The sequence below is a fragment of the Chinchilla lanigera genome, unplaced genomic scaffold, assembly GCF_000276665.1.
Source record: "Chinchilla lanigera isolate Chin_1 unplaced genomic scaffold, ChiLan1.0 scaffold00011, whole genome shotgun sequence".
Taxonomy (NCBI): Eukaryota; Metazoa; Chordata; class Mammalia; order Rodentia; family Chinchillidae; genus Chinchilla; species Chinchilla lanigera.
The window spans coordinates 9,661,188-9,674,703 of record NW_004955412.1 but is presented as its reverse complement, the minus strand read 5'-3'; positions in this window follow the sequence as shown (position 1 = coordinate 9,674,703).

The following is a 13,516-nucleotide window of genomic DNA, read 5'->3' as shown; positions in this document are numbered from 1 at the left end:
GGTCCTCTGGAGAAACACAAGTGAGCTTTCCTTCTTGATTTCTCCTTTGTACCTTTCACACAACAAGCCACCCTGGGGTGGGTCCTCTGTCTTCAGTAACTCCTCTCAGCCGCACTCAGAGCTGTGCCAACCCAATTTAGTTGAGTGTTTCTCAAGTTGACACAATCAGTTATCTACCATAAAACCACAGCTCCTTTAAATTAACATGTGCTACACAAGAATTGCTTGAATTCTCTTGTTTGTGCTTGTTAAATAATTGCAGGCAGATATGTAAGGGAAACAGTTTCCAATACGTGAGGACCTTGTGTCTCTGAATAATGGCTAAAGAACAAATGCACAGCATGGTGGCTATAGTAAATAACAGTGTATTGTTTAGATGAAATTTCCTAAGAAAGAATATCCTAAATATCTTCTCTTCACCCTCCCCCACACAAATGGTAATCTTTGGTTGTGGATGTGTTAACTAATTTGTACTAATCACTTCATAATGTGTATATATCAAATCACATTGTACTCCTTCACTATGTACAATTTTTATTTGTCAATTATACCTTGATAAAGCTGGAAAATAATCCCAGTAGTAGAAACCCCAGGATATTTTCTTGCCATATCAAGAATTTTTTTCCATAGATGAAGGTAAAAGCTTTTCTCAAACCTATGGCTCTTTCTTTAAACACAAACAAACAAACAAACAACAAGTTATGGAAGAAAGAGCTGTCCCATGTAGAAGTGCCTCCCATGTAGTGAACACAATGTGGGGCTTCTATCATTACAGTTTCATTGGAGTCTAGCCCTTGTGTGGCACTGAGTAATCACAGAAGGCCTTTTACACACCTTAGACTTCAGGCTGCCTATCAACTAATGTGATGTTCGATAAAGATTTATCCTTAAGATCCCTTCAGTTCTAAAATTTTGTGATCTAATGCTGTGGAGACATGGAACCATGGTTTCTGCAGCATCAGTTTTGCAAAGATTATGTCCTAGTGGTGCTAAGTTTGAGTTCTTGGTGTGATGAATATAATGCTTGTCCGTCATCTGCAGCAGGAAAAGTGCCAGCTATGAATTAGAGTCAGTTGACCTTGGTGGTAAAATGCCCAATCTACATTGATTTGTAATTTCTGCCAATGGTAGGTCCAGTTCTTCTAGCTGTGGATAAGAAATTCTACTCACAAGTTCATGTATTAAAAAGAGGAACCTTTTCCTAGAGAGAGCAATTTGTTTTAAATAAATTATCAATATAACAGATGTTTATTAAACATCTACTATAGGTTGGATATTGCTGTGAATTTCCTGAAGAGGAAATTTGCAAAACATCTGAAAAATAAATACCATTTTAAAAATGCTTAACATATTTTATCCATGCACATGATAGCCTTCTCAGCCCAAGAGGTGTCCGATATGCAAAGGCAGAGAATTGATTGAAGACATAAAAGTGTTTGTTTTGGGTTTTAAATATGGTAGCACATACAGTAACGACAGCTAGCATTTGATTGGCTTTTTCTCCATATCACCCCTGGTGCTTTCTCTTTTTATCCCCAGCAGAGGTAGTGCTGTTGCTTTTACTTCACAAACTAGTACAAACTTTGCTTTACAAACCTGACTATACACAAGCTAACTAAATTGCCACAGACGATATAATTAGTCAGCAGTGGCGCTGAGACCTGCAGCTGGATCTGCTCACTTCCTGTCGCACCAGCTCGGGTCCTGGGCCTGTGATGTACATATGTTGGTCACAGACTCATACAGCTCAGCAGGAGCAAAATAGAATTGTTGAGTCTTTCGTCCTCTGGTTCCACACTAGCATCTGGATACCCACTTGCACAATATGATGACCAACAGAGAATCTTGCAAGAGGCAGCTGTCTCAGAATTAAGGGTCAGACTGGCTCTCCATTTTCTGTGTGTATGAGAGTACATGTTATCATCAGCCATGTCACCAATTAACAAATGTGGTTCAGGTGATCGTGAGCTGTCTCGCCACTTTTCTCAGCTTTGCCTTGAGTTTTTGTAATCAGTTGAAACCCAGGGCCTCCACAATGACTCCACCAGGAGTTTGGTTCCTCTTTCCTTTGCAAAGGCAACTAGCTCCGGTTAAAGGATGTCCTTAAGACTCTTTTCAGTCCTCAGATATGCATGACCTTCGTTCCAAGAAAACGTTAAATAATATATAAAAGAACTACTTTCTAATTATGGGCAATGTTCCAATTACTCATACATTTCTTTGCAATTCACTGTCTGTACGATGCTTTCAAGGCATTGGTGTTAAAAGCAACTTATCCACATGCAAAAAATAAGAAGTTTAAACATTGGCTTTTGTTGTATCCTATTGTGTTCTGGTTTACAAAGGCAGAAAGCTAGCAATAGTTAATATTGATGCTAAAATCTGTACAGCTCCTTATGACTTACAAAGTAAATCATGGAATCACCAGCCTTCAATGAATTAGGCCTTTCCCCTTTTTTTCCTAGAGGTGAAGAAACAATCACTCAGGTGACTTAAATCATTCATTAATTATTCACTCCTTTGACAACATTCAGAATGGCACAGTGTTATGATCACAGAATTTGGAACCAAGCTATACTTTTAGTTCTACTTCTGCTATATATGAAGTCTGACACAGAACATGTTTCTTAGCCTTGCTACACATCAGTTTCCTTATCTGAATTGGGATTAATCAAAGAACCTACGCATAGGGATGTAGTGAGACTTACATGAAATAATCCATGTGAAGTATTAAGCACAATAGGTGAAATATAGCTGTCACTCAATAAAAATAGTGATTGTCATGTTAATATTACATAATGTTTCACCTATTTGTTGTGATAGGTGCTGCTGATATGACACTAAATGAAACAGACATAGTTTAATGCCTAGGCATAAATGTTTTTAATTAGTAGGTAGAAGAGACAACACTGATTTTCTGTTTCTTAAGGCTTAAACCAATTTAATTTAAAATGGATCAATCCCTTTGCAGTGAAGGGAAGTGAGAAATTAGAAGAAATGCAAATAAAAAGCTAATTTAAAAAATGCAAATGTCTCATTAGCTGTTCCAAGTGAAAATGGTGTTGCTGGATTTTGGGCAGAATCCCTTTTCCTTAAAGCAGGGGCCATTCTGGTTCCTAGCATATGAACTGGAGTGCAGAGGAGGTTGTTTGCACTGTAGCTGGCTGATCCTTTCATCGCGGACTCATCACAGATGTATAGTTTTCTTGGGCAGCTGTTGAAATCTAGACAGAAAAATTTATCAATGATGTACTGCAAAGACTATTCATCTTGAATAAGATACCATATTGCAAGCTGTCTTGTTTAACAGGCTTACAGAGTATAGTTTCCATAGAAACAGGACAAAAATCTTTCATTTGATATAATCCTGGAGGTCTCAGTAGACCTGAAAAATATGCCATGAACTGTCAAAACACTGTTTCTGAGGACATATGGAGAGTATTTGTTGCACTGTCAAGCTGTCCTTGTGTGGCATGATGCACTGGAAATTTCAGTTAAGATTCTGATATTTACAAAGAAAATGATTCTTTCTTGAATATTCTTTTTTAAATTGCAGTGTTCAATAGGCCAGCAAGCCAAGAGTTAAATCCAGCCCTCTTTTATACACTTTGCATGAAACTTTTAATAGAAAAGTTCTTCAGATGCAAACTTCACCTTCTATGGTTGCTTTATAGTTGACTTGCCATTTCATAGTAATTATACTTTACTCTCACCCTACAAGCTAGGTCATGCAATTTAGCTTTCATTTATAGGAAGAAGGCAGCAAACTTCTGAGGATTTTAACCATTGCATTTTCTGAAAGCTTCTTATATTCAGTTAATTCATACTTTCATTGTAAAGAAGAGAAAGATATTGTCTGACCCTTGTTACAGAGAAGTTCTGAATTACATAGAGAAGTAAATACAGGGGTAAAAATTCAAGTTTCAACATTATGTTTTCAAATAAAGATGGAGTGGATAATGAGTTGGAAATGGTCAATCATTATGGACTAGCGATAACATATTCTTAATAGTGAGATGCCAGCGGTAAAACTAGCTCTGTGGCAATCAAAGTTGATATACAAAGCAAGCATACAGATAATTACTGGTACCACAAAAGTGTAAACAATTTATAATGTCAGTATACTGTTCAAAAATTTATTTGTGAAATAAACAGTTCCATATTGCATGGCTGTATCTGTGAATGAATATTTTTTTGAATCTTCTATCACTGTTTTTCTCTTTACCTTTGGTCATTTGCCTGTTCATTAGTGTTCTGTTACATAAGTGTCGCTATTCTTTTGGTTTTTTTGCTCATGAAAGTAGCATATATTTATTGAAAAAGATATGAGAACATTCAATTAATTACAGAGTACAACTATACTCCCATTAGTAGGAGGCAAATAGCATTATTACTATAGTACGAAATTCTCAGAAGTCATGCATATGTTGACACAAGAGGTAAACTGTTGCAGGACAGAAACAGGGATTCGAGTTTGTGCCTATTTTTCATTTAATATTTGTTTTTTTTTCTGGTACCAGGGATCAAACTCACGACCTTGCACTTGCCGGGCAGGCACTGTGCCTCTGAGCTAAATCCCCAGCCCCCTCATTTAATATCTATTTTTTCTATATAAATAAGGATATGTTTGTTTGATGGCTAAATAGTGTCCCATTAATATAATCATTCATGTAACAAGTGATTATTGAGACTTCACTAGGTGGATTAGGCTTTGTATAGCTCTGAGCCTCAGTGGTGAGCAAGAATAAAAGAATTTTAGCTTACATGTTCTCTTATTAATAGTTAATTAAGATTGCTTTACTATCTGTAAGTAGATTTTGGATTTTGTCTAGAATGCTTGATAACTGGCAAACGAATTACAGGGAAGATAAAATTATTTTGGAAAACTCTATAAATGGTTAAGGTAAGCAGCAAAATTCTCATTATCCAGAAAATCCTTTGTTACCTTTCAGTATGTTAAAGTTCTTTCTGCATCAATTGTAATAATAATAACAGCGACTACTTGAATGTAATTTAAAATGTGGGAGACCACCGTGCTGCTCTCTCCTGAAAAACAAAGCCCTTGCCACATCCTGTCCCTGACCTCTCCTTCACCCTGTTTACTGAGATCTGCAGAGCTGGCTATATTGAAACAAATGTTCCCGGCAGTAAAGTTGCCAGCCTTGCACACATCAAAACTATCTGTGCATTGCTGATTGGAGGCCTCTGTGCTGGGTATGGCTACCAAGTTTCTTTTCCCTCTACACTCTGCCTCCACCTCCACCCACATCACTGATGGATACCAGTAAAAGCCATGAGCTTTTGGAGAGGAGGCTGTTTGTTCCACAGAGAACACCGGGTCATCCCAGAGCTCCTCAACTGCAGAACTTTTTCTTTTTGTCCTTCTTTTGAATCCTTGTGCCATATTGCTGGGTGGGTTAGACTGATAACCTCATCAAGGGTTTTGGTGAAAATAAATTTCTTATGTTTTTACTCTCAAAATAACACTGTGATGTAGATGAGATTATTGGTAGTATTTTTATTACCATTTTAGTGAGATTACAGTTGCAAGACTCACTCTAATGAAATGAAGTACAGAAAGGCTAACTCATGCTGGACCTGGTGGTGCATTCCTGTACTTTGAGCTACTCAGGAGGCTGAGACAGGAGAAGTGCTTGGATCTAGGAGTTTGAGAGCAACCTGAGCACATCTTGAGACTTTGTCATAGATAGGTAGATAGATAGATAGATAGATGGATAGATAGACAGATACACCAACAGATAGACAGACAGATATATGTATTGAATCTGAAAGTTTGACTCCAAAACCTTTGCTCTGGGCTAAGTTTTGCTCATACTGAAGTTAGTACAGAATTGTATGACTGATGCAGTATATATGTTGTAATTACTGTTCTTGCTTGACTCCTGAATGGTAATATGAGGTTCCTGAGGCAAGGACCATGTCTTTAATTTTTATGTGATTCAAAGAGGGACAGATCATATGAGGTGTCCAGTAAGGTTATGAAAAATTGATGAAGAAATGAGTACATGATGATGGGTGTGGTGGCGCATGCCTGTAATCCCAGCACTCGAGAGGCTGAGGCAGGATGATCGTTGTGAGTTCAAGACCAGCCTGGGCTACAAAGTGAGCTCAAGGCCAGCCTGAACTGCATAGTGAGACCCTGTCTCGCACACAAAAAAATGAATACATGAGTGAACGCTATCTTAGAAACATGACACATCTCAGAAGAAGTCAAGACTATGTTGGGGAATCTGAAACCATGAAAATGCAAACTTCTCCAGACAAAAGCGATGTTTTTCTGTGTATTGGACGGGCCCATATTCCAAAATTGGATATACATTGACCAGCATCGAGGATACTTCCACTCTAGTCTGTCATATTGAAAAACTCCAGATGAAAAGTTATTCAATTATCTGCATGTTATGTGAATGCCCATTATCTATATATGCAATGAAAGTTCTATGCTTGGTGTCACATTATTTAAAAAATCATCTTGAGAGTTTTGCTCAATATTGACACTATATTTTACATTTAAACATTTTTTATCAGTACATGTTTGCAGTAATGATTACATTTATCATGGGACTTTGGCACATGTACATAACACAACTTAATTCTTTTTTTAAAATTCCCTTAACACTACCCTCTCTTCTTGCTCCTTCCAAGTCTTGATCTGCTTCTGATTTGGAAAAGCTCTCTTTTCATCATTTCCCCCTTCAATTCATTTTCTTCCCATCTCCTTTCTTTTTCCTTTCCTCAGTCTCTTGTTTCCCCATCCATCTGTATGTAGCCCATATGTGTTGAAGTTGTACAGCACCAAACATATGAACTTGAGTTCCTTTCTTGGAAGAATGGGGCCTTGTTGCAAGGATGGCAAAGTTGACCTATAAATCTACACCTTGTTAGTATTGTGTCTTGCAAACTGTCTAGGTCAGTGGTTCTCTCCAGCGCTGGCAGGGCCTTTTGGAAACATGTAGGGGAGGATTTTGTTGTCCTATCAGGAGCAGTGCTACTGCCACTGCAGATGTCCGTGGCAGGAACACTACAAACCTGCATTGGGTAGAAGAGTTCATGCAACAAGTATTTGTCCTAGATCCCAGTTGGTTCTTAGATATTAAAAGTTATTATTTTACTACCAATTTCTTCTTTGTCATTTACCTGTGCATAACATATTATTTCTGGAGAGTTTTAAAGGGTTTTACAGAATATTTAATTTAGAAGGGGAATATTGGGTTCCAAAAGATTGAGAGCCCTTGAACAAGATCATGTACTCTAGGAAAAAGTGTTGCTGAATGATAACAGAATTTTACTATTTATTGATAACAGAATTTTACTATTTATTAGAAACTGAATTCCAGGTGAGATATAGTAGGGTGAGGTGTTGGATAAATAGCCTATGAGTAGTCTTGAGTTAATGTTTTAGGATATTTAGCATCTCACAAATGTTGTCTCTCTCTCTTCAATTCCATTGATTTCCTTTCATCTCTTTCCCCAGTGAATATGAAATGTGAAAAAAATTCGGTGAGGATGGATTTTCTCAAGTCATTGGAAGGACATGCTCTGTAACCAGGAAATCTCCTTGCCTTGCATTTGACATGATCAAATTTTCTTTTTTTGAGGGGGATCTTGCTATGCTGTCAAAGCTGGTCTCAGGTACCGGAAACAAGTGATTTTCCTGCCTCAGCCTCATGAGTAGGTGGAATGACAAGTGTGTGTCCCCATCCCCAACCTGAGCAGAACTTCTTTCTGAGGGATGTAATTCAGATTGTGGGATACCGGGTAATTTCAGATTGGAGAAATTACATCTCCTATAGTGGGGTCGCTCATTCTAGAAGTGAGTTAAAATAAGATAACATTTGTTGTATTTCCCCATATTCAAATATATTTTTCTCCCTTTGATTATGCTTCCTGATTCTTAGAACTCTTCAGTTTGTCTCCTGTAATTTCAGAGGGATTTACCCTGGGGATTATGTGGATAAGAAAGATGAGCAAGTGATTGGTCTGGGAAGGCTCTCAATGTTGCCCGAACCACTTTACTTTCTTCATTTCCCCTGGAAAGCAAATGCAAACTTGTTTCTTCTTGTGGATGTCTAGGTTAGCTCTTCTTTGGAGTTTGAACCCTTAGGGCTGTGTGGATATAAATTTTACAGCCAGCTATTTCAGGATCTTAACTATAATCTTGAAGTAGATTTTAGAAAACTTCTCCCTCTAAAATGTCAGTCTGTTTCAATTTGTCTTACCTTTTAGATAACTATTTGCTTTCTGTTTTAACTCTCATATGTAATGGTTTCAATAAACTTGGTATAGTACAGAATGTTATAGTAGAAAGGCTAGACACACTCTGCTTGTATCAGTGATTAAAATTCTACACTACGCTACTACTACCCAGGGTCAGATTTCTAACTGATCTCTTTTTTTTGATGTTTGGTCTACTCTTGTTCTCCTATGTTTGCAAGGAGGTAAGCTTTATAAAACAAACATGTTCTTGTGAGTCTTCGTAGTGGTATTTGCTTTATTTTTTGTGAACACATAGGCAAAAGCAAAGGCAAAAAATAAAATCACCACCTTGGAGACAGGAGCATGATAAGCAGGAGCCAGAGAGCTGGAGAGAAGAGGGCAGAATGCTTCCAAGGCGGGTTGGAAACCTAGCGTCAAGTGAAGCTGATATTTATAATGGCCTTCTGAAGTGTTAAAAAACTCAAGGCCTCCTATTAATTGCGTGTTTTAAATGGAGATAACTCAGAATGATTTAAACAGCCACAGTTTTCTACCTCCTGATTTACCATTGAATCAAATATCCCCTCAGGTCTTGAAATCTGGTAGATCAGGGTGTTATTGAGGTGCAGTCTGGGAGAGGAAAGTGAACCACATATTCAAAATCCAGCAAAATCTTGGGGATTCGCGGTCACCAAGCAGGACCTTGAGGGCAAGTCATTGGAAGAGAGAAGAGTAGATCAGGAAAGGTTCATAGGGAAATTTACTGGTGAGGGTAAGTGCAACCCAACAAAAAACTGGCCGAGGGCCTCCAAATGTTGCTGGTGGTGGTGCGGCTTGGCGGGTAACAGAATAATTATAAAATGGGTCATTGGAGGGTATTGGGAGCGGCTGAAGCTGCAAAGTAATCACGCGTGCAGGAGGAAACCAGCCCGAGAACACGGAGCTCCTCGAAGCACGTAAACAAGCCGCTGTAGCTTGTTAACTGATTGCTGGGCAGAAAGGTTGACATTAATCAACCTCTCCAGGGTATAAAATAAACGCTCTACTGTTCTCGGGCAGTTCTCCTCCGCTCAGGAGAGAGAGGACCTCCGCCAGCTCCCAGCTTTTTCTCTTGTCTATTTTTTTCCTCATTCTTGCCACTGTTCCTTCCCGGTGCACAGCAAGAACCCAATGGATCCGTACAGGAGGACTCAGCGGTGAACTCCAGTGTGTGCCTGGCTAGCAGGGTGAGCAGAGCATAGCAAGCCATCACCACAGATTAGTTTTTTCCTCCCCTCACAGCTTCCTCCAGGGTGAATCTATCCTGCAGCCTCCAGAGTAGCTTGCTAGGACTTGCACGGCTGGACTAAGATGTCCTTTGTACTACTGATTTGTCTGCACGATCAGTTCTAGAATTCAGGGTGAAGTTAATAACAATGCTTTGCCAGCTATGCACCCCACATGCCATGACTGCAATCCATGACCTAGGCCTTCCCTCGCATCTCCTGGTTGTGCATGGGTAATATCCCTTTCATCTTGCCCTCTCCTTTCCTGAGTCCTGATGTCAGAGCCAGAAACACTAGTCTTCCAATTAATACAGTAGGCTAATGTTATATATGGTATAGAGCCTTATTTTGCATTTAATGATCTCAAATATTATCAAAGTGTTTCATCCTAAGTAATCTAGTCTTGCAAAAAGTGTCAAGTTTGATACTGGGATATAGAGAATGCTTCCTGTAAAATGTAATTCAGAAATCTCCAAATTTTGCTTTGGGAGGACAATTTCTGGTGTGCTGGTTGACCATCCATACTGATTTCACTTTTGCTAGAGATTTCCTTGTTTAGATTATTATTATCAACGCTCTTGTCCTGGACTCTCCTTGACATCTCCTTCTGAATATGGACAAAACTCTAGAAGTTTCTTTAGATGTCTATATTCACTGTATTACATTATCAGGGAGAGCAAAGGGAAAATAAAGAATTCAGAATGCCATCGATAATGGTGTACTCACAAAATATTATCTTTGTTTTTCTTTTCTTCATTTTTTTTTTAATCAGTGGGGCCTGCAACCCTGGAAATGCCTTCTTGAGTCTGGGTCCTACAGCTTTGATCTATTTTCTGAGAGTTCTGTGTTCTCTTCCTAGGCAGGCTGCCTTTGGTACCATGTCATGGTTTACCATGGGAAGGGAAATATTAAATACCTCAGATAGTTTTCAGTAGAGAAACTGGGCAGAAACTGGAAATCTCTTGCACTGGAGATGCAGAAGCTGTGATGATTCTTGGGCAGTGCCACTATATTCCCCCAGCCTATCACAGAAAAGAGTTTTTACTTAAGTAATTTATACCCAGTCTTTGGACAGTTGCCCTTTCACATAATGTTCACAGTTTAGATTTTTTCAGAAAATTTTCTTAAGCCATATAGCAAAAGCAGTTCATAGGGAAAAGTTTACAGTGATAACCACCTACATTAAAAAGAAGGAACAAAATATTATACCTCAGAGAACTAGAAAAGGGAGAACAATGTAAGCCTGAAGTTAGTAGAAGGAAAAAAAGAGTAATGATTAATGCAGAAATAGAGTGGAAAAACAACCCAAAGATCAATCTAAAAAGAGTTGCCTTTGTGAAAAGATAAATAAAATTGACACACTTTTAGCTAGATTAAGAAAAAAAGAGAAAATAATAAAGTCAGAAATTAAAGAACAGACATTACAATTGACAAGGAAAATACAAAGGGTTAAAAAAGACTACTGTGAACAGTTGTATGCTGCCAAACTGGGCAACCTAGAAGAAATGAAAAATTTCCTGGAAACATTCAACCTACCAAGACTGATTCATGAATAAGTGGAAAAATCTAAAGAGACCGGTCATATGTAATGAGATTGAATCAGTGATCAGCCCAAATTTACTGGTGAATTCTACCAAATATACAGTATAAAGAGTTAATGGCAGTGCTTCCTAAGCATTTCCAAAAATGGAAGAGAACACTTTCACCTTATTTAATTTAATTAATTAATTAATTAATTAATTAATTTTTTTTGGTTTTTCTCCAGTACCGGGAACCGAACTCACGACCTTGCGCTTGCCAGGCAGGCACTTTGCCGCTGAGCTAAATCCCCAGCCCCTCACCTTATTTTATGAAGATGATGTTATCTCAGTACTAAAGCCATATAAGGATACTACAAGAAAAGGATGTCCCAGACCAATGTCTCTGATAATTATAAATGCTGAAATCCTGACCAAAATACTAGCAAATGAAATTCAACAGCACATTACATTATCATGTTATGGTTTGAATATAAAATGTCCCCACAAAGCTTATGCATTCAGAAGTGGGGCTTTCTAAAGGTGATTAAGTCATAAGGTCTCTAACTTTGTATGTGGATTAATATGTTGATGAGATGATAATTTGATGGTGCTATTGGCAGGTGACAGGAACAGGAGGTGGGACCTAGCTGAAGGGAGTGGGTAATGGGCCAGTGACCTTGGGGACAATATCTGGTCCTAGGTCCCTTTTTCTCTGACTCTCTTTCCTTCTCTCCCTCTGTCTGCTTCTTGACTACCATGAGGTGAGCAACTTTCCTCCATCATGATGTTTCTGCATTGTCAGAGGCTTAAAGCAGCGGAGTTAGCTGACCATGATCAGAAACCTCTGAGACCATGACCCAAAAGGAATCTTTCATCCTTTAAGATGAGAGATTGTTTTACACAGGTGTTTTATCACAGTGATGGGAAGCTGAATAATGCAGATCGTAAACTATGTTCAGGTAATTCGCTCATTTTCCTCTGTGATACAAAAAAATTATTCAACATATACAAATCAATCAATATGATATACAATTTTAACAAACTAAGGATAATTGTATGATCTTTTCAACAGAGGCAGAAAGCATTTGACAAAATTTAACATCTTTTCGTGATATAAACTCATACTAAATTAGATATAGAATGAATGTACCTCAATGTAATTAAGGGTGTGTATGACAACTGCCAGTTATGTTAGTTTGCTCTAACATGCTGACAGTGAAAAGCTGAAAGTTTTTGCTCTAAGATCAGGAACAAGTTAAGAATGCTCACTCTTGACAGTTGTAATCATTGTGGTACGAGAAGTCTTAACCAGAGAAATTAAAGAAGAAAAACGAAAGATATCCAAATGGAAAAGAAGTTGTGTGCAGATGACATGATGTTATTTATGGAAAACTATAAAGAATCTATCAAAGTTGTTAGAATTAATGAATATATTTAGTAATATTTCAACATACAAAATTTGGTTGCTTTTCTATACACTAACAACTCTCAGAAACAGAAAATAATAAACCATTCTATTTATAATAGTATAATAAAAAATGGGCATAAATTTAACCCAGAGGTTAAACCAGAGGTTAAATTTTAGTATATAGAAAACAATAACACTTTGATAAAAGAAACTGAAATAAATGAATGGAATAAAATTCTATGGACTAAAATAATTTTTTGTTAAAATTATTACAGAAAGTAATCTACAGAGTCAGTGTCAAAATTCCAATGGCATTTTTGGCTTCTATTTTTTTTTTGGGGGGCGGTACCAGGAATCGAACTCAGGACCTTGCCCCTGCCAGGCAGGTGCCTGTGATGCTGAGTTATATCCCTAGCCCTCCAAGGGCATTTTTGACAGAAATAAAAATTTTCTTAAAATTTTCATAGAACCACAAAAGACTTCAAATAGCTAAAGCAATCTTACAGAGGAATGAAGTCAGAGGCATTATATGACCTGATTTTAAAATATGCTATAGAGTTTTTAGTGATCAAAACAGCATAATACTGACATAAAACAGACATGTAGACAAATGGCGCAAAATTGATTCACATATTTATGTCCATTGTCCATTTTGATCATTAACGAAGTTGCCAAGAACACAGTGGTGAAAGGATAATCTTTTCAATAAATACTGTTGAACAACTGGATATCTATATGCAGAAAAATGAATTTAGACTTCATCCCACATTGTCTGCAAAAATCAACTTAAGTAGATTAAAGACTCAAGTACAGCTTCTGAAACTAAAATTCCTACAACAAAATGTGGAAATGCATCTTGATATTGGTTTGGGCAATGATTTTTAAAAATGTGAACCTAAAAGGAAAACATAAAAAAGTGTGTACATGTACCAACTTCATGTATGAAATGTAAGCATTATGTACTACAACCATGTACTAATAAATAAAAACAATTTAAAAAGGAAGTTAAGGCGCCCAGGCAGCGAGTTCTCCGGGAGCTGCAGCGCTCCTGGGTCCGAGTGTGGGCCAGACTCATACCACCGCGATTCCCAGCCGAAAAGCGCGCA